The sequence below is a fragment of the Schistocerca cancellata genome, chromosome 3, assembly GCF_023864275.1.
Source record: "Schistocerca cancellata isolate TAMUIC-IGC-003103 chromosome 3, iqSchCanc2.1, whole genome shotgun sequence".
Taxonomy (NCBI): Eukaryota; Metazoa; Arthropoda; class Insecta; order Orthoptera; family Acrididae; genus Schistocerca; species Schistocerca cancellata.
Window position 1 is genome coordinate 922,243,278 of NC_064628.1, and position 19,592 is coordinate 922,262,869.

The window sequence follows — 19,592 nt, forward strand, 5'->3', positions numbered from 1 at the left end:
GCAGATTCGATTGAAAGTTTGCAAAGTAATATTTCAGAGCTAGATCAGAAATGTAAGGACTATGGTATGAAGATTAGCATCTCCAAAACGAAATTAATGTCAGTGGGAAAGAGATATAAACCGATTGAGTGCCAAACAGGAGGAACAAAGTTAGAACAGGTGGACGGTTTCAAGTACTTAGCATGCATATTCTCACAGGATGGCAACATAGGAAAGCTAATGCAGTGAGCGCTCAGCTGCGATCTACTCTCTTCTGTAAGAAGGAAGTCAGTACCAAGACTAAGTTATCTTTGCACCGTTCAGTCTTTCGACCAACTTTGTTGTATGGGAGCGAAAGCTGGGTGGATTCAGGTTACCTTATCAACGAGGTTGAGGTTACGGATATGAAAGTAGCTAGGATGATTGCAGGTACTAGTAGATGGGAACAATGGCAGGAGGGTGTCCACAATGAGGAAATCAAAGAGAAACTGGGAATGAACTCTATAGATGTAGCAGTCAGGGCGAACAGGCTTAGATGGTGGGGTCATGTTACACGCATGGGAGAAGCAAGGTTACTCAAGAGACTCATGGATTCAGCAGTAGAGGGTAGGAGGAGTCAGGGCAGACCGAGGAGAAGGTACCTGGATTCGGTTAAGAATGATTTTGAAGTAATAGGTTTAACATCAGAAGAGGCACCAATGTTAGCACTGAATAGGGGATCATGGAGGAATTGTATAAGGGGGGCTATGCTCCAGACTGAACTTTGAAAGGCATAATCAGTCTTAAATGATGATGATGATGATGATGATGATGATGATGATGAAAATGAGAATATTCACAATAAATTGAAATTTAACCCGTCAGTACATGCAGGTGGATTGTCAGACCAAGGAGAATATTTTCACATTAATGCAATGTCTGAAAGTTGTTTCCAAGAAGCTATCTGCCCATTACCTTTAAGTGAGTGTAATAGGAGTCGTTTTTGTATGGTGTATCTGGTATTTCAACAATAGCACTTCCGGTTAGCTCACAACAAAGAGGTCCAGGGTCTCACAGGCCAGCCGCGTGCACTGGTGTCAGTTTATTGTTAGCTCCGCCAAGGTTATTCACGAGCGCGCATATTTGCGGTATCTGCTTAGTTTAGTGGTAGAACAGATTTTTTCGTACTTTGTACCTTATTTTAGCGTGTTGTAAGTGTTTTAACTGCATCATGGCTTATTCTTACGAGGCACAGGAGGAGAGAATTAGGAACTTGATTGGAGTAGTAATGGCTGAAAGAGAGGCTGGTGATTCTGAAGATGGAGAAATCGACTTTGAAGAAATCCAGGACCCAGAGTGGAAAAGCGATTACGAACAAAAAAATTCGAGTGATGAATCGGAAGTCAGTGATTGTGATGCTGACAGTGATGTGTTTGTCGGTAAAGACGTAACAGTGTGGAGCTCACGTGCCCGGCAAAAGAACTCTCGCACACCTTGTCATAACATCATAACTCATTTACCAGGTGTGAAAGGTGCTGCAAAAAGTGCTGGAAATCCTCTACAGTGCTGGGAACTGTTTTTTGATGAAAACTTTATACACATACTCCTCGACTGCACTAATAGGTACATTCAAAGTATCCAGGGAAACTTTTCAAGGGAAAGAAATGCACAACAAACTAATAAAGCTGAAATAAAGGCCTTATTGGGATTATTGTACTACGCTAGTGTAATGCGTGCCCATCGACTAAGCCTACAAGATTTGTCGCGAACAGATGGCACAGGAGTTGAAATATTTCATCTCACAATGGGCTTAAACAAATTTCGTTTTCTCCTTCGATGCCTCAGATTCGACGATAAACAAACGAGAATGGAAAGGGAGAAAACAGATCACATGGCTGCGATAAGACAGGTGTTCAGTCTAATTGTTGAAAACTTTCAGAAGGCTTATACAGTTTCTGAATACGTGACAGTTGATGAAAAACTAGAAGCATTCCGCGGAAGATGCAGATTCCGACAGTACTTGCCAAATAAGCCAAACATGCATCGAGTAACGATTTTTGCAGCAGTGGACGCCAGAATGTTTTACACATTCAACATGGAGATGTATGTTGGGCAACAGCCAGAAGGCCCTTACAGACAGGACAACAGACCAGTTGAACTTGTTCAGAGACTTTGCCAACCTATCCTGAATACAGGCCGCAACATAACTTGCGACAATTATTTTACGAGCTTGCAAACACATCGATTACGAAAAAGACGACCATGGTTAGTACCCTCAGGAAGACCAGGAGACAAGTCCCAATGGGATTTATTAACACTAAAAACCGACAAGAAAAGTCATCTATATGTGGGCTTCAGAAAAATTGCACCTTAGTCTCTTATGTGCCGAAACGAAATAGAGTGGTATTACTACTGTCAACGATGCACCACAATGGAAATATAGACGAAAATACAGGGATGATAAAAAACCAGAAATTATCACTTTCTATAACCTTACTAAGGGTGGAGTTGACGTTGTAGACGGAATGAGTGCAACATATAATGTAGCTAGAAACACAAGAAGATGGCCAATGGTAGTTTTTTATAGCATCATGAAGAGAGCTGCGATAAATGGAGCTATTATTTTCAACTCAAATCAGAAAGAATAACTGAGAAGAAGAGAGTTTTTGAGGCAGCTTTCTTTTGCGCTTCTGCATTATCATCTTCAGCAAAGAGTAATGTCAAAAATACTGCCAAGGAAGATAACTGAGAGAACTGGAGAGCTTTGCAGTGTGAAAATTTCTGAAGTGGAATCAACTGCGACTTCATGAGGACAGTGTGTTGACTGCAGAAGCAAAAACAGAAAAACAAGATATATTTGTAAGAACTGCAAGAAATACATTTGCCTTGAACATTCTGTTACTTTGTGCCAAGACTTTATCGACAAAAATCTGAATACATGCATTATTTTGATAACAGCTAAATTTTATGTATCTCCATTTGTGTAAATATTTTTGACCAAAATATTAAATTTATCCCTTAAATATATTTACTAAACTGATTTTTAATGATATTACTTCATTTAATAACGCTTCCCTCCATAATATACATCTAAATGCAAATTCAGAAAGTTAGAAACTGCAAGGGTCTGTGAGACCAGCTGCGTGTACAGCCGTCCTGTTTCCAGGTGCGTGCACCGCCGGGTTAATAAAAGACTTGTGAGGCGGCGGGTGGAAAAATTATATTTCTGTTATTTGCCATTCTCAACACAGGCTCTCTAACCACAACGTTGGCAACTAGAAAGTGATCAGCAAAAACCTGATGCCTGCAATTAAAGTTCAATGTGCCCACTCTGATGGAGAAATAATGTTCATTACTCTGAGGATTTAGGATGACGTCTGGGATTCATAGAAAATGCAGTTTACTATAACAATTTACACTATATTCTGAAAACGATAAAGCGCAAAGTTTCAAATAAATATTTAGCCAAGCAATGCTACTATCAGCTTTTGTACTATCAGAGCTGTTCAGAGTCTATTGTACGGATCCTTTTATCTCTAGATAACGAAACTGTTCAATAACCGTTATCGATGTAAATGTTCTAAGTGAATGCTCAACAAAATTTGATGTTAATACTCATCAAATGCGATGCTAGTAATGATAGAAGGTCTGTCCTGCGGCGACACATGAAAATACAACATAAGCAAACTGAGAACAAATCACTGGTCGCTCCACAATTAACACTTTACCCCAATGCGAACTCATTGTTATGTGATTACCGAGTTATGTAATATTTCATCCAAGGCTGTTCCTTGCCACTGCACAAACGCGACGCGGTTTCCGACACGGAGTGCGCGCTGATACGAATCTAGAAGCGAACTGGGGCCTGGCCCTAGCACACAGCGCTCTTAATTATACGAGGTGCATTCAAGTTCTAAGGCCTCCGATTTTTTTTCCTCCACACTGGAAAGAGATAGAAACATGCGCATTGTTTTAAAATGAGGCCACGTTCATTGTCAATACGTCTCAGAGATGGCAGCACCATACGGCAGATGGAATTTTACCGCCAGCGGCGAGAATGAGAACTGTTTTAAATACTTAAAATGGCGATGTTTTCCTTACTTGAACAGCGTGCAATCATTCGTTTTCTGAATTTGCGTGGTGTGAAACCAATTGAAATTCACCGACAGATGAAGGAGACATGTGGTGATGGAGTTATGGATGTGTCAAAAGTGCGTTCGTGGGTGCAACAGTTTAATGAAGGCAGAACATCATGTGACGACAAACCAAAACAACCTCGGGCTCGCACAAGCTGGTCTGACGACATGATCGAGAAAGTGGAGAGAATGGATTTGGGGGATCGCCGAATGACTGTTGAACAGATCGCCTTCAGAGTTGGCATTTCTGTGGGTTCTGTGCACACAGTCCTGCATGACGACATGAAAATGCGAAAAGTGTCATCCAGGTGGGTGCCACGAGTGCTGACGGACGACCACATGGCTGCCCGTGTGGCATGTTGCCAAGCAATGTTGACGCGCAATGACAGCATGAATGGGACTTTCTTTTCGTCGGGTGTGACAATGGATGAGATGTGGATGCCATTTTTCAATCCAGAAACAAAGCGCCAGTCAGCTCAATGGAAATACACAGATTCGCCGCCACCAAAAAAATTTCGGGTAACCGCCAGTGCTGAAAAAATGATGGTGTCCATGTTCTGGGACAGAGAGGGCGCAATCCTTAGCCATTGCGTTCCAAAGGGCACTACGGTAACAGGTGCATCCTACGAAAATGTTTTGAAGAACAAATTCCTTCCTGCACTGCAACAAAAACGTCCAGGAAAGGCTGCGCATGTGCTGTTTCACCAAGACAACGCACCCGCACATCGAGCTAACGTTACGCAACAGTTTCTTCGTGATAACAACTTTGAAGTGATTCCTCATGCTCCCTACTCACCTGACCTGGCTCCTAGGGACTTTTGGCTTTTTCCAACAATGAAAGACACTCTCCGTGGCCGCACATTCACCAGCCATGCTGCTATTGCCTCAGCGATTTTCCAGTGGTCAAAACAGACTCCTAAATAAGCCTTCGCCGCTGCAATGGAATCATGGCGTCAGCGTTGTGAAAAATGTTTACGTCTGCAGGGCGATTATGTCGAGAAGTATCGCCAGTTTCATCGTTTTTGGGTGAGTAGTTAATTAGAAAAAAAATCGGAGGCCTTAAAACTTGAATGCACCTCGTATAGCTGAGGTGCGGACCGCCGAAGGCGCAGCCGGCAAAATTTGCCTTCCTCACTAGCCGCCGGGGCTAGTAAAGCACCACTTCAAGTTACTAAATAATTAATTGCTTCATTCGCTAAAGGCCAATGAAGCTCTCGATTTAATTGTGCTATCAGCACACAGGTAGGTATCTGTAATAAAATTCTGATGAGGCTAGGTTAAATACTTTTGGCGAGAGAAATATTTTAGTTGCACTACACGCAACAGAACTTGCTCTTTGGAGAGACGCTACAGCTATAGTTTTATAGCTACCTTTTAGAAACTTCTCACATCTTTGTTATTATAGCGTATCTCCATTCTACCTATAAACATCCTAGCTTTATCTAATCACGTAATCTATCTTGCTTCCATACTCTTAGGACACAAAAACAGAAAATCATGAATTTCAACCAAAATATTACTTTGTAAGATTCAGCATGCTGTTTCCATTAAGTTACAATGAAAAAGGAATCCAAATATAAATTTTGAATTTTCTAGCTCCTTCCTGTTGCACCAATGATTTTTTTACGTAAAACGTCCAAATTTCGAAAACTGTTATTAAAGTTACTAAACTGAAACTTAACTCATTATTATTTTAGCAACATTCCTGACATGCTATTAACTTTTCAGATTATTTACTTTACTTGTAAGGTATTGCGCAACATTCGTGACGTCATAGCTAGTTACAGCGAACAGGGCTGGCACACAATGGAAAGCATATAAATTCTATATGGCGTGAGTAGGCTGCTTCCCTACAGACTGCTAAATTAAAAACAGAAAACAAAGAACTTATTTATTTGTACAGATAACAAAAAGGCGTTTCACACATCTGTAGTACATTTATTTTCATACCACCAGTAATAAAAATTAAAAAGCTCGTTCTTTTACTAAAAATGAGACCTCATATTTCTTAATTAACGTTTCCATATGTGAATAAACAAAAAAGTTGGTCGAAAGGAAAAAAGTTGCTTCTAGTGAGAATCGAACCAAAAACATCTCGTCTACACGTCTCATACACTGTCTGATCAAAACTAAATGGACATAAATGGGGTGTGACCACCCCTCACCTTTATGACGGCTTGAACTCTTTTGATGAGGTGTCTGAGTACGTATGGACAAATGGAGGTCCATTCTACCTTAAGAGCCAAAACCAGAGAAGGTACTGATGTTGGACGCTGGAGTCTGGAGCGAGGTCGACATCCTAAGTCAGATGTTCCTCTGGCTTCAGGTCAGGAGTCGGGGCAGGCCAGTGCACTTCAGCAATGTTATTGTGCACAGAATATTGCCTCAAAGATGTTCCTTTAACACAGAGTGCACCGTTATGCTGTTACAGTCATTGTTTGCGAAGCGTTCCTTTTCTTCACACAGCACACAGTGCTGTACAGTGTGTTCGGTGTTCGTATCCTTTTTCATCTACTGTTTTCCCAAGCGCAATAAGCCACAGCCCAAATACTTCACTGTTAGCACTGGACATGGTGCAAGTAACGTCCTCCATCCATTTGCCAAATCGAAATCATTCCACCGCACTGCCACGGCTTACAGCGCGACTCATCACTCCAAATTACTTTTCCAGTCGTCCACTGTCCAGTGGTGTGGTCCTTTGTACCATCTCAACTGTCATTCATCATTTACTACACGAATGTATGGCTCATGTGGAGCTGTTCGACAATTGTAACCCATTCTTTACATCACCCTACGCACTGTCTGGTAGCACTTTGGAACTCACTAGTTATTCCTTCTGCTGATTCCGTGTGATTTTTTACGACTGTCGGCTGCCATCGACGTCCGTCAGCCTGGTCTCGGTTCAGCTGCGGCTGTTCCTTCGCTTTTCCGCGTCAGTGGCAGAAAACACAGGCATCCTTAGAAGGGTTATTTCCTCAGGCGATGTGGAATGACCAGTCCACCTTCGAAGTCACTGAGCTCTCGTGACATCTAGTGTTCAATTTTGCATTACATAGAGGTCTTCGGATGATTTTCTTAAGATACTGTCGAAACGTCCCCTTTGGAAAATTAAGAATTTCTGTGCTGGTAAACTTCTACAAAGACAGCAGAGTAAAACTGAACGTACTCAGACAGTTCTCTCTTTACTTATTCTGATCATCACTAAACTGACACACAATATTTTTTTAGCGAAACGCAATCTGACTTTCAATAATCCCTACAAAAGGATGTCCTTGACTAACAATAACCTATACCTTTCATGAATCACTTACGTCACAAAAATCTTCGTTACTCGTACAACTGCAATACAGAGAGCGCCAATACTGCTAGCTAATAAAAGATTCTAACTACTGAAGGCACTAACTACTGATGGGCATAGTTAGCAAAATGAAAAATTTTGATAGAGAACGATGTATTTACCTTAATAATGTTCAAAAGTCATCATATATATAGTCATCAATTCATGACATCCATCTTTACAAATTCCCTTTTTCTGGCGGACACACGTCCAGATCGTCCGCTTACAGTAACCTCTCAAAACTCTGGCATCTCTCTCTCCACATCCACCACTGCTGGCGGCTTACCTCCAACTGCAAAACGCTAGGCGCTGTTCACATCCGACTGCCCAACACTCCAATAGGTAATATTCCAACAATGCCAACCAGCCACAGACTGCACACAGCACAGTCAGTGATTTTCATACAGAGCGCTACGTGGCGTTGCCAACATAAAAACCTAAACAGCCAAATTACAGTGCGTGTAACGACAACTATAAATAGGGATCAATTTTCACTCTGCAGCAGAGTATGTGTTGATTTGAAACTTCGTGGTACAGTAAAGCCGTGTGCTGGACTGGGATTCGAACCTGGGAGCGTTGCCCTTCGTCGGAATATGCTCCACCCACTGAGCTAGGCAAGCACAATTCACGGCCTGCCCTCGTGGCTTTACGTTCGCCAGTTACTTTCCTCCCACTTTCGAGACGTCATATTCCTCCTACGTAACCTGCTAGACTAGTTCTCTTGGAAGAATGAATGTTGTGGAGAAATGACTTGGCCACAACCTAGGTCATTCTACACCTACATCTACGACTCTGCAAATCACTATTAAGTCCTTGGTAGATGGTGCATCGAACCACCTTCAAGCTGTTTCTCTACTGTTCCCTCTCGAACAGTGCGAGGAAAAAATAATACTTAAATGTTTCTATAAGTGCTCTGATTTCTGTTACTTTCTTATGACGATCATTTCTCATTATGCAGGTGGGTACCAACAATATACTTTACCAGTCTGAGGTGAAAGTTCATGATTGAAATTACACTAGAATAACGTGCAGCAACGGAAAACGTCTTTGTTGATATGCGGACGTGTTGTTTACTGTAAACTGTCGTAATTATCTTCACTGTCTCGTTATTGTATCCTAAATTTCACACCGAACTGACACCAGTCTTTATTTCAACGAATCTAGCATATGTACTGTTGTGGCTCTACATCAAATGAAATTACTGTCTTATGCACAAACACAGTGACACAGCGGCAAAAAACAGAGAGTTCACACTCCCTACCTTGTTGTCAGAAGGGAAATACAGGATGAGCCAAATAGCACCTTACAACTGTGTAATTATACTGAAATTTATTGAGGTAGACAATCGGTAGATGTGTCATTTTGTAGCAAACAATCTCAAGTTTCAAATAAAAGTGTCAAGTGTCATTTTGGTTGGATGTGATTACCATTTGCAATGCGGCGAACATTCCACCGCTAATCAATTTCTTCGCACACTCGTTGCGGCAAATCGGGCGTAACATGTGCAACGGCCGAGTAGGTTCGATGGTTTGGTAGGGGAGGAACATACACACGGTCTTCAATGAAACCAAAGAGAAAGAAATACAATGATGCCGCGTCTGGGGAGCGAGGTGGCCGTGCGACTGGCAGTTCACGGCCAGTTCACCGACCTGGGATGCGACTATCGAGGAAACTTCGAACTTTCGTGAGGAACTGACTTGGTGCACCGTCTTGCTGGTACTAAGCAATCCCATATTGGTCATCATTTATCGATCTGTGGAATTAAAAAGTTTTCAAGCACATTCCGATACACAATACCAGTGAAGAAAGAGGACCGACCGAGCGATGTGGCGCAGTGGTTAGCACACTGGACTCGCATTCGGGAGGACGACGGTTCAATCCCGCGTCCGGCCATCCTGATTTACGTTTTCCGTGATTTCCCTAAATCGCCATAGGCAAATGCCGGGATGGTTCATCTGAAAGGGCACGGCCGACTTCCTTCCGCGTCCTTCCCTAATCCGATGAGATCGATGACCTCGCTGTTTGGTCTCTTCCCCCAAAACAATCCAATCCAACAGAACGTCATGTGAGCAAGAGGACCGAACACTTTCAGTTTGCTGAGGACACAGAACACATTAACTCTGGTGCTGCCACGGACGGGTTCCAGGGTTTTTCGCTGCCCTATGTTTTGCAGTTGTGGGTGTTCACCATGTCACTGATATGAAATGCTAATTCATCGCTGAAGATTATTGTCTTTGGGAAAGTCTCGTCGTCCTCTTTCCTATGCAATATTTCCCCACGAGCAACCTCATATGCGACACTGATGTGCTGTGCCATTGAGACTCTGTACGGTTTCAAGTGTAAGCGGCTACACAGGACTCGCCAAACAGTCTTTTGTGGACTCCCTCGCAAGACGCACGTCGTGTTGATTTTTGTGGACTAACCTGTTCGACATAGTCATCAACACGCGGGCGACCTGGTGATTTATGATGTGGCAGTGAACAACCAATCTCAACAAAGTTATTGTGTCAAGAGTATACTGTAGGCCTGCTTCGAGGTTCTTTAGCGTTTTCGATGCGAAATTTACTCCGAGCAGTTGCTGCAGAGTTCGTTACTTGAAACCAAAACACACAGCGAGTACGCTGCGCGCCAGTGGAAGTAACCATTCTAACTGCGCACTGTGCTGTCGCTTCCGGTGACGGAATGGGATACAGATGCACTATATGAATCTGACTCGAGGTTGTTTGCTACAAAATGACACATCTGCTGCAAGTTTTCTCAACAAACATCTATATCATTCTAAAGTTGTCAAGTCATTTTTGATTCACCCTGTCTTTCTATATAACTACAGTCAAGCTCATAAATTAAGGATAACGCTAATACATGGTGAAACGACGCTCTGGTGGGCGGTTTATGGGTTTAAATCACCTCGGGAGGTGACCATGCGATACATCTGACCTGTGGTCGTCGCACGGTGGTGCTGGCAGCAGTCCACATATGCAGAGGTGTGTTGGTGCATGTCAGAGTACAGTGCAGCGAGTAAGTGTGCACACGTTTTCAAACGTGCTAATGGTGACTGTGTGCTGAAAATGGCTCAAAGAACACATATTGATGACGTTATGAGGGGTAGAATACTTGGGGTGACTGGAGGCTGGTCAAACACAGCAGGTCGTAGCACGGGCCATCCGTGTGCCACATAATATGATCTCAAGATTGTGGCAACGATTCCAGCAGACAGAAAACGTGTCCAGGCTCTACAGTACGGGACGTCCACAGTGTACAACACCACAAGAAGACCGATATCTCACTATCAGTGCCCACAGACGGCCACGGAGTCCTGCTGGTAGCCTTGCTCGGGACCTTACCGCAGCCACTGCAACAGTTGTTTCCAGAAACACAGTCTACGGACGACTGAATAGACGTGGTTTATTCGCCCGGGACCTGCAAGGTGGATTCCACTGACCCCTGGTCACAGGAGAGCCCGTAAAGCCTGGTGTCAAGAACACAGTACATGGCCATTGGAACAGTGGTCCCAGGTTATGTTCACGGACTAGTCCAGGTATAGTCTGAACAATGATTCTTGCCGAGTTTTCATCTGGCGTGAACCAGGAACCAGATACCAACCCCTTAATGTCCTTGAAAGGGGCCTGTGTGGAGGTCGTGGTTTCATGGTGTGGGGTGGGATTACGATTGGTGCACGTACACCACTGCATGTCTTTGACAGAGGAACTGTAACAGCTCAGGAGTATCAGAACATCATTTTGCATCAGTATGTTTGTCTTTTCAGGGGTGCAGTTTGTCCCATATTCCTCGTGATGGATGATAACACACGGCCCCACCGAGCTGCCATCGTGGAGCAGCACCTTGAAACAAGACATCAGGCGAATGGAGTGGCCTGCCTGTTCTCCAGACCTAAACCCCATCGAGCCCGTCTGGGATGCTCTCGGTCGACGTATCGCTGTACGTCTTCAAACCCCTATGACACTTCAGAAGCTCCGACAGGCACTGGTGCAAAAATGGAAGGCTGTACCCCAGTAGCTGCTCGACAACCTGTTCCAGAGTATGCCAACCCGTTGTGCGATCTGTGTACGTGTGCATGGTGACCATATTCCATATTGATGTCGGGGTACATGCGCAGGAAACAGTGGCGTCTTGTAGCACATGTGTTTCTGGGCGGTTTTCTCAACTTAATACCGTGGACTTACAGATCTCTGTCGTGTGTGTTCCCTATGTGCCTATGCTATTAGCGCCTGTTTTGTGTAGTGCCATGTTGTGTGGCACCACATTCTGCAATTATCCTTGATTTATGAGCATGAGTGTAATACACTCAAATTCAAATACGAGAGCGCATAATTTTATGAACAAAACAGTTTATATCACATGCATATAAACTTCTACAGGTCGGAGCTTAAACTTTAGGTTCATATGGTCCACAGGCTAACTATACTAATGACGAAATCCCATGTTGTTCCATCATAGATCAGCTAAAGGTGAGCATCAGTTCTCGTCTCGAGTTCTATTTAAAATCTGTGCTCCTGATAGAATCGGTCGAGTGATGAGAGTGGAGTTACTTTCTTATGACGAACCTAACTAGGTCTTTGTAGCAGGTTGTGAAAGGACCGCCGTGCTACGTTAGGCTACAGGGGTTAATGCGACCTTTTATCGCTAAATTCACCCTGCATGTGAAAGCACTTGGCGATAATTTGTGTGTTACTACCAGCATTATGCATCGGCTGAGTAAACTCATCGAAAAATAGTTACAGGATATTTTAAAAAAGTGGCACCTATTGCTACACGAAGTAGTGTTGTTCAAAACTAGAATAACCGTTCCTGTTGTTGTCTGGAAAGCTGTACCTGTTGAGATACGTGCTAATTTATTTGTGAGAAGTAATGTGTACTATTTATAAAAATGGTTCAAATGGCTCTGACCACTATGGGACTTAACTTCTGAGGTCATCAGTCCCCTAGAACTTAGAACTTCTTAAACCTAACTAACCTAAGGACATCACACGCATCCATGCCCGAGACAGGATTCGAACCTGCGACCGTAGCGGTCGCGCGGTTCCAGACTGAAGCGCCAAGAACCGCTTGGCCACTCCGGCCGGAGTACTACGTATTTATAGATGACGGGATTCACAAGGGATGTCATGATGAATTATCAGAATACGTACGCGTCAGCAGATGCAAATTCTCCAACTGTCAGGTAGGTGAGCCATCAGAATAGCTTCAGTCTCGGTGCATGGGTAGAAATTATCGGTGACAGAGTCAGTGGTCCAGACGCTTTACCAAATAGATTAACAAGTGTTGTGTATCCCCGATTTCTGCCGATGAATTACCAGCCCTACCGGATGTAGCGTCCCCAGTGCTATATTACGAAAAGACTTAAAAAGCAGTATTTATAAAGAAGAGACATTACAAAATTGAATAATATATTTTTATCATGTAGCCGTAAAATAATAATTTCTCTGTGTAAGTTTAGATTGCAAAGAAATAATTTATGACAAAATGATCTAAAGAGACGACAAGATACGCTCTTTTGTTAATTTTTTAGTCGACTTTACTTCCTCTTTTGTCTTGAGTGTGTATAGACGGACATCTTTCGAGTGCTGACAAATGTAAGCATATTTGTATGAGTTAAGCAGATAATATATTAATTGAATATTTTTGTGCACTTTTAATTTGTAAGAGGTGATCCCGATTTCATGTCCGCCTTCCTTGAATTAACCTGCATTCAAGTAATTTACAGCGGCCGATGCAGCCAACGACGCCATTACGTGGCGATATTAACTTATGAAAATTAGCGGAAGCGAAATACTCGCCCACTACTAACATAATATTAATTTTTCTCCACAGCCGCACGAAGTTGCAGAAATACGTAGCTTTAAAATTCTTATTTTCAGTACCGTAGCCGACAGCCAGAGCCTGGACTCCGACTACAATACAATGGTTAAAGGATGTAAGAAAAATACTCTCGCGCGTGTGTGGGCCGCAATTACAATTAATAACTAAAGATCTTTTGCTTTAAAGTGAACTGACTAGCCGAGGAAATTAATATGAAAAGTTTATTACATTGTTCAGCTTGTATGCGCATGTTTTAAGATGCAGCAAGTCTAACATTCATTAACGTAACAAATAATTTGAGATTAATATTGTTAAAAAGGAGAACTTCAGGAAAGCATTTAACCATAAAATCAAAATTAAATGGAATATCATTTTTATTAAGGCCCACCACGTAAGTCGGCAACAATCAAAAAATAATAATAATAACAATAATACACTCCTGGAAATTGAAATAAGAACACCGTGAATTCATTGTCCCAGGAAGGGGAAACTTTATTGACACATTCCTGGGGTCAGATACATCACATGATCACACTGACAGAACCACAGGCACATAGACACAGGCAACAGAGCATGCACAATGTCGGCACTAGTACAGTGTATATCCACCTTTCGCAGCAATGCAGGCTGCTATTCTCCCATGGAGACGATCGTAGAGATGCTGGATGTAGTCCTGTGGAACGGCTTGCCATGCCATTTCCACCTGACGCCTCAGTTGGACCAGCGTTCGTGCTGGACGTGCAGACCGCGTGAGACGACGCTTCATCCAGGCCCAAACATGCTCAGTGGGGGACAGATCCGGAGATCTTGCTGGCCAGGGTAGTTGACTTACACCTTCTAGAGCACGTTGGGTGGCACGGGATACATGCGGACGTGCATTGTCCTGTTGGAACAGCAAGTTCCCTTGCCGGTCTAGGAATGGTAGAACGATGGGTTCGATGACGGTTTGGATGTACCGTGCACTATTCAGTGTCCCCTCGACGATCACCAGTGGTGTACGGCCAGTGTAGGAGATCGCTCCCCACACCATGACGCCGGGTGTTGGCCTTGTGTGCCTCGGTCGTATGCAGTCCTGATTGTGGCGCTCACCTGCACGGCGCCAAACACGCATGCGACCATCATTGGCACCAAGGCAGAAGCGACTCTCATCGCTGAAGACGACACGTCTCCATTCGTCCCTCCATTCACGCCTGTCGCGACACCACTGGAGGCGGGCTGCACGATGTTGGGGCGTGAGCGGAAGACGGCCTAACGGTGTGCGGGACCGTAGCCCAGCTTCATGAAGACGGTTGCGAATGGTCCTCGCCGATACCCCAGGAGCAACAGTGTCCCTAATTTGCTGGGAAGTGGCGGTGCGGTCCCCTACGGCACTGCGTAGGATCCTACGGTCTTGGCGTGCATCCGTGCGTCGCTGCGCTCCGGTCCCAGGTCGACGGGCACGTGCACCTTCCGCCGACCACTGGCGACAACATCGATGTACTGTGGAGACCTCACGCCCCACGTGTTGAGCAATTCGGCGGTACGTCCACCCGGCCTCCCGCATGCCCACTATACGCTCTCGCTCAAAGTCCGTCAACTGCACATACGGTTCATGTCCACGCTGTCGCTGTATGCTACCAGTGTTAAAGACTGCGATGGAGCTCCGTATGCCACGGCAAACTGGCTGACACTGACGGCGGCGGTGCACAAATGCTGCGCTGCTAGCGCCATTCGACGGCCAACACCGCGGTTCCTGGTGTGTCCGCTGTGCCGTGCGTGTGATCATTGCTTGTACAGCCCTCTCGCAGTGTCCGGAGCAAGTATGGTGGGTCTGACACACCGGTGTCAATGTGTTCTTTTTTCCATTTCCAGGAGTGTATTTGAAACAGTGCATGATTCTCTGCGAAGAAGAGCTGGAGGACGTGGTCAGGGTGCATGGTACTCAAACGGAGCACATACACACTAGTAGTGTCTTTCACGTGGCACTGAGATGAGAATGACAGGACAGGTTGACAGAGGTCTCAGTAGGTATTTGTTTCCAGACACATAATTGAAGGAAATTTGCTTCTAATTTTGATCAACAGGCCCTCCCATTGGAAAACAAGACCCTTTCTCAAATATGCTGCACACCTGCGGAATATAATTTTATTAGCATCATGTCTCACTCGCCTTCAAAGAAAACATAAAATTAATATTCAAATTTTCACACTCAACGATTAATCTACGTTTCACACTGTTGATTTGACCTGTAATTTGAGACAGCGTGCGGTTATTCTCTATATTTCGTCAACATATTGCTGTTCATTCATGGCCTCCCCTAGTTTTGTTTTTATACGCTCCATCAATACCATCTCCAATCACATGTTATAGGTTCACACTCGTACATTAGAGACAGCGCCCTTATGACACTGGCCGCTGGACTTGGCACAAACTCTCCTTGATACCAGAAGTACTACAGAATCATGGCTAGACAAGACTTCCCAACATCTGTCAGCAATTCACAAAGGTATAGATCAGAACAGGATCCAAGAAGTACACTTCCATCTCATAAGCAGCAGGGTAAGTGACCTCGTGGGCAAGGCAAGTACCTTCAACAATTCTTATATAATTTAGTGACAATGGGGAGATCCACAGTCGCACTGAGTAGTCATCCCCCACCCCGCCACCCCTCCCCCCCCCCCCCCCCCCCCCCCCCGCCACCACCATTTGACTGAGCCATTCACGAGTTGCAGTTCTCAAACGTCGTAGTAGGTTTCTACAAATAAATAATTTTAATTATTTTTAATTTTATCTATATTTTGCACTTCAAACGTGACTGTACTCAATTCACTCGAGGTATGAATTAAAAACGCCTTCATTCACAACTTTTTCGTATTTTATTCAGTACACGATGCATTTCTGTCCCTGTGGGTCGATCGTCAGGTGTAATTCGTCTTAGTACATGCTTTATTTTTTCTCTTGAATGAGTTGTAATGCATATTCCAAATAATCCAAGAGAAACGTTTTTAACCTTTTAGCAACAGCAAACGTTTTCTTCCCTCCATCGTTTTCTAACACATGTTTCTTTAATTTTATTTTTTATTTTTTTTTATTATATTGTTGTGTGTTCCCAAACGATCGGTCGCTAAGGCAGTAAATGTTTCCGATTGCAAACATGGTACAGTCACTAGTTTTCTACAATTCTCGTCAATGAAATTTTCTCGTCCATTTTGACCCACTTACTCTTAAGTAAGAATACTCCACAGTTTTAGTTTCCTCTTTGTTGTAACTTACGTGAGCCCAATCAGTTTCTTATTTCCAATTTCTTTCACATTATGCTTCTTCCTTCGACTTTGACCGAGTTTGACACATATTTATTCATTTCGAGAAGTTTCCTCGACGCTGAGTGTGTATTGTTTACGTCTTTTTCGCTTTCAGTGTCTTGCAAAATCTTTATTCGAATTAATGTCATGTTTTTATATTTTCTACTGTACGGCCTATCTTCTATTGCTCTTCTAATGTCCACCTGCTTACGATTCTAGTCTTTTTTATCTCTTCTTCACTAATGAGTCTTTTCTCTCTATTCTCAAACAAAATTATGTCATCACCATCATCATTATCATTTAAGACTGATTATGCCTTTCAGCGTTCAGTCTGGAGCATAGCCCCCCTTATAAAATTCCTCCATGATCCCCTATTCAGTGCTAACATTGCTGCCTCTTCTGATGTTAAGCCTATTACTTCAAAATCATTCTTAACCGAATCCGGGTCCCTTCTCCTTGGTCTGCCCCGACTCCTCCTACCCTCTACTGCTGAACCCATGAGTCTCTTGGGTAACCTTGCTTCTCCCATGCGTCTAACATGACCCCACCATCTAAATCTGTTCGCCCTGACTGCTACATCTATAGAGTTCATTCCCAGTTTTTCTTTGATTTCCTCATTGTGGATACCCTCCTGCCATTGTTCCCATCTACTAGTACCTGCAATCACCCAAGCTACTTTCATATCCGTAACCTCAACCTTATTTATAAGTAACCTGAATCCACCCAGCTTTCGCTCCCATACAACAAAGTTGGTCGAAAGATTGAACGGTGCAAAGATAACTTAGTCTTGGTAGTGACTTCCTTCTTACAGAAGAGAGTAGATCGTAGCTGAGCGCTCACTGCATTAGCTTTGCTACACCTCGCTTCCAGTTCTTTCACTATGGCCATCCTGTGAGAATATGCATCCTAAGTACTTGAAACTGTCCACCTGTTCTAACTTTGTTCCTCCTTTTTGGCACTCAATCCGTTTATATCTCTTTCCCACTGACATTAATTTCGTTTTGGAGATGCTAATCTTCATACCATAATCCTTACATTTCTGATCTAGCTCTGAAATATTACTTTGCAAGCTTTCAATCGAATCTGCCATCACAACTAACTCATCTGCATTTGCAAGACTGCTTATTTTGTGTTCACATATCTTAATCTCACCCAGCCAGTCTATTGTTTTCAACATATGATCCATAAATGATATGAACAACAGTGGAGACAGGTTGCAGCCTTGTCTTACCCCTGAAACTACTCTGAACCATGAACTCAATTTACCATCAACTCTAACTGCTGCCTGACAAACCATGTAAAGACCTTTAATTGCTTGCATAAGTTTGTCTCCTATTCCATAATCTTGTAGAACAGACAGTAACTTCCTCCTAGGAACCCGGTCATATCCCTTTTCTAGATCAATAAAGCATAGATACAATTCCCTGTTCCACTCGTAACACTTCTTCATTATTTGCCGTAAGCTAAAGATCTGGTCCTGACAACCTCTAAGAGGTCTAAACCCACACTGATTTTCATCCAGTTTGTCCTCAACTAATACTCGCACTTTCCTTACAACAACAACCGGAGAAGGTTTTACCCACAACGCGGATTAAAGAGATACCTCTGTAGTTGTTACAATCTTTTCTGTTCCCATGTTTAAAGGTTGGTGTGATTACTGCTTTCGTCCAGTCTGATGGAACCTGTCCCGACTCCCACGCCATTTCAATTAAGATGTGTAGCCATTTAAGACCTGACATTCTACTGTATTTGATGAGTTCCGACTTAATTTCATCCACCCCAGCCGCTTCATCGCACTGCAATCTATTGACCATTTTCTCCACTTCCTCAAATGTGATCCGATTTCCATCATCATTTCTACCCCGTTAGTCATCGAAATCTGAAACATTACTGATCGTATTTTCACCTACATTGAGCAACTCTTCAAAATATTCCCTCCATCTGCCCAAGGCATCAATAGGATTCACCAGCAGTTTTCCTGGCCTGTCCAAAATACTCGTCATTTCCTTCTTACCTCCCTTTTGAAGACTGCTAATTACACTCCAGAATGGTTTTCCAGCAACTTGACCCAAAGTCTCCAACCTGTTTCCAAAGTCTTCCCAAGATTTCTTCTTGGATGCTACAATTATCTGTTTGGATTTGTTTCTTTCTTCGATATAACTTTCTCTGTCTACCTGAGTTCTAGTATGTAGCCATTTTTGATACTTTTTTTTTCCTTTTACAGACTGCCTTGACTGTGTCATTCCATCAAGCTGTTTGCTTCATCCTACCTTTACACACTACTTGTTCCAAGACATTCTTTAGCCACTTCTAGTACTGTGTCCCTGTACCTTGTCCATTCCTTTTCCAATGACTGTAATTGACTACATTCAACTAACTGGTACCTTTCTGAGATCACTGTTATGTACTTGTGTCTGATTTCCTTATCCTGAAGTTTCTCCACTATTATCCTCCTACATATGGACCTGACCTCCTGCACTTTCGGCCTCACAATACCAATTTCACTGCAGATTAAATAGTGATTAGTGTCATCAAAGAATCCCCTGAATACACGTGTGTCCCTCACAGCCTTCCTGAATTTCTGATCTGTTATTATATAGTCAATGACAGATCTGGTTCCCCTGCCTTCCCAAGTATACCGGTGAATGTTCTTATGTTTAAAAAAGTAGTTTGTGATTACTAAGCCCATACTGGCACAGAAATCCAAGAGTTCTTTCCCGTTCCTCTTGGCCTCCATATCCTCTCCAAATTTACCCATAACCTTTTCATACCCTTCTGTTCGATTTCCAATCCTGGCATTAAAATAACCCATGAGCAGAACACTGTCCTTGTCCTTTACTGTAACAACTACATCACTGAGTGCGTAATAAAAACTATCCATCTTATCTTTATCTGTCACTTCACAATGCCAATATACTGACACAATCCTAATTTTCTTGCTAGACACTGTCAAATCTATCCATATCAGTCGTTCGTTTACTTTCCTTATTGCAACTACGCTGTGTTCCATTTCTTTCCTGATGTAAAGCCCTACACCCCATTGTGTTATTCCTGCTTTGA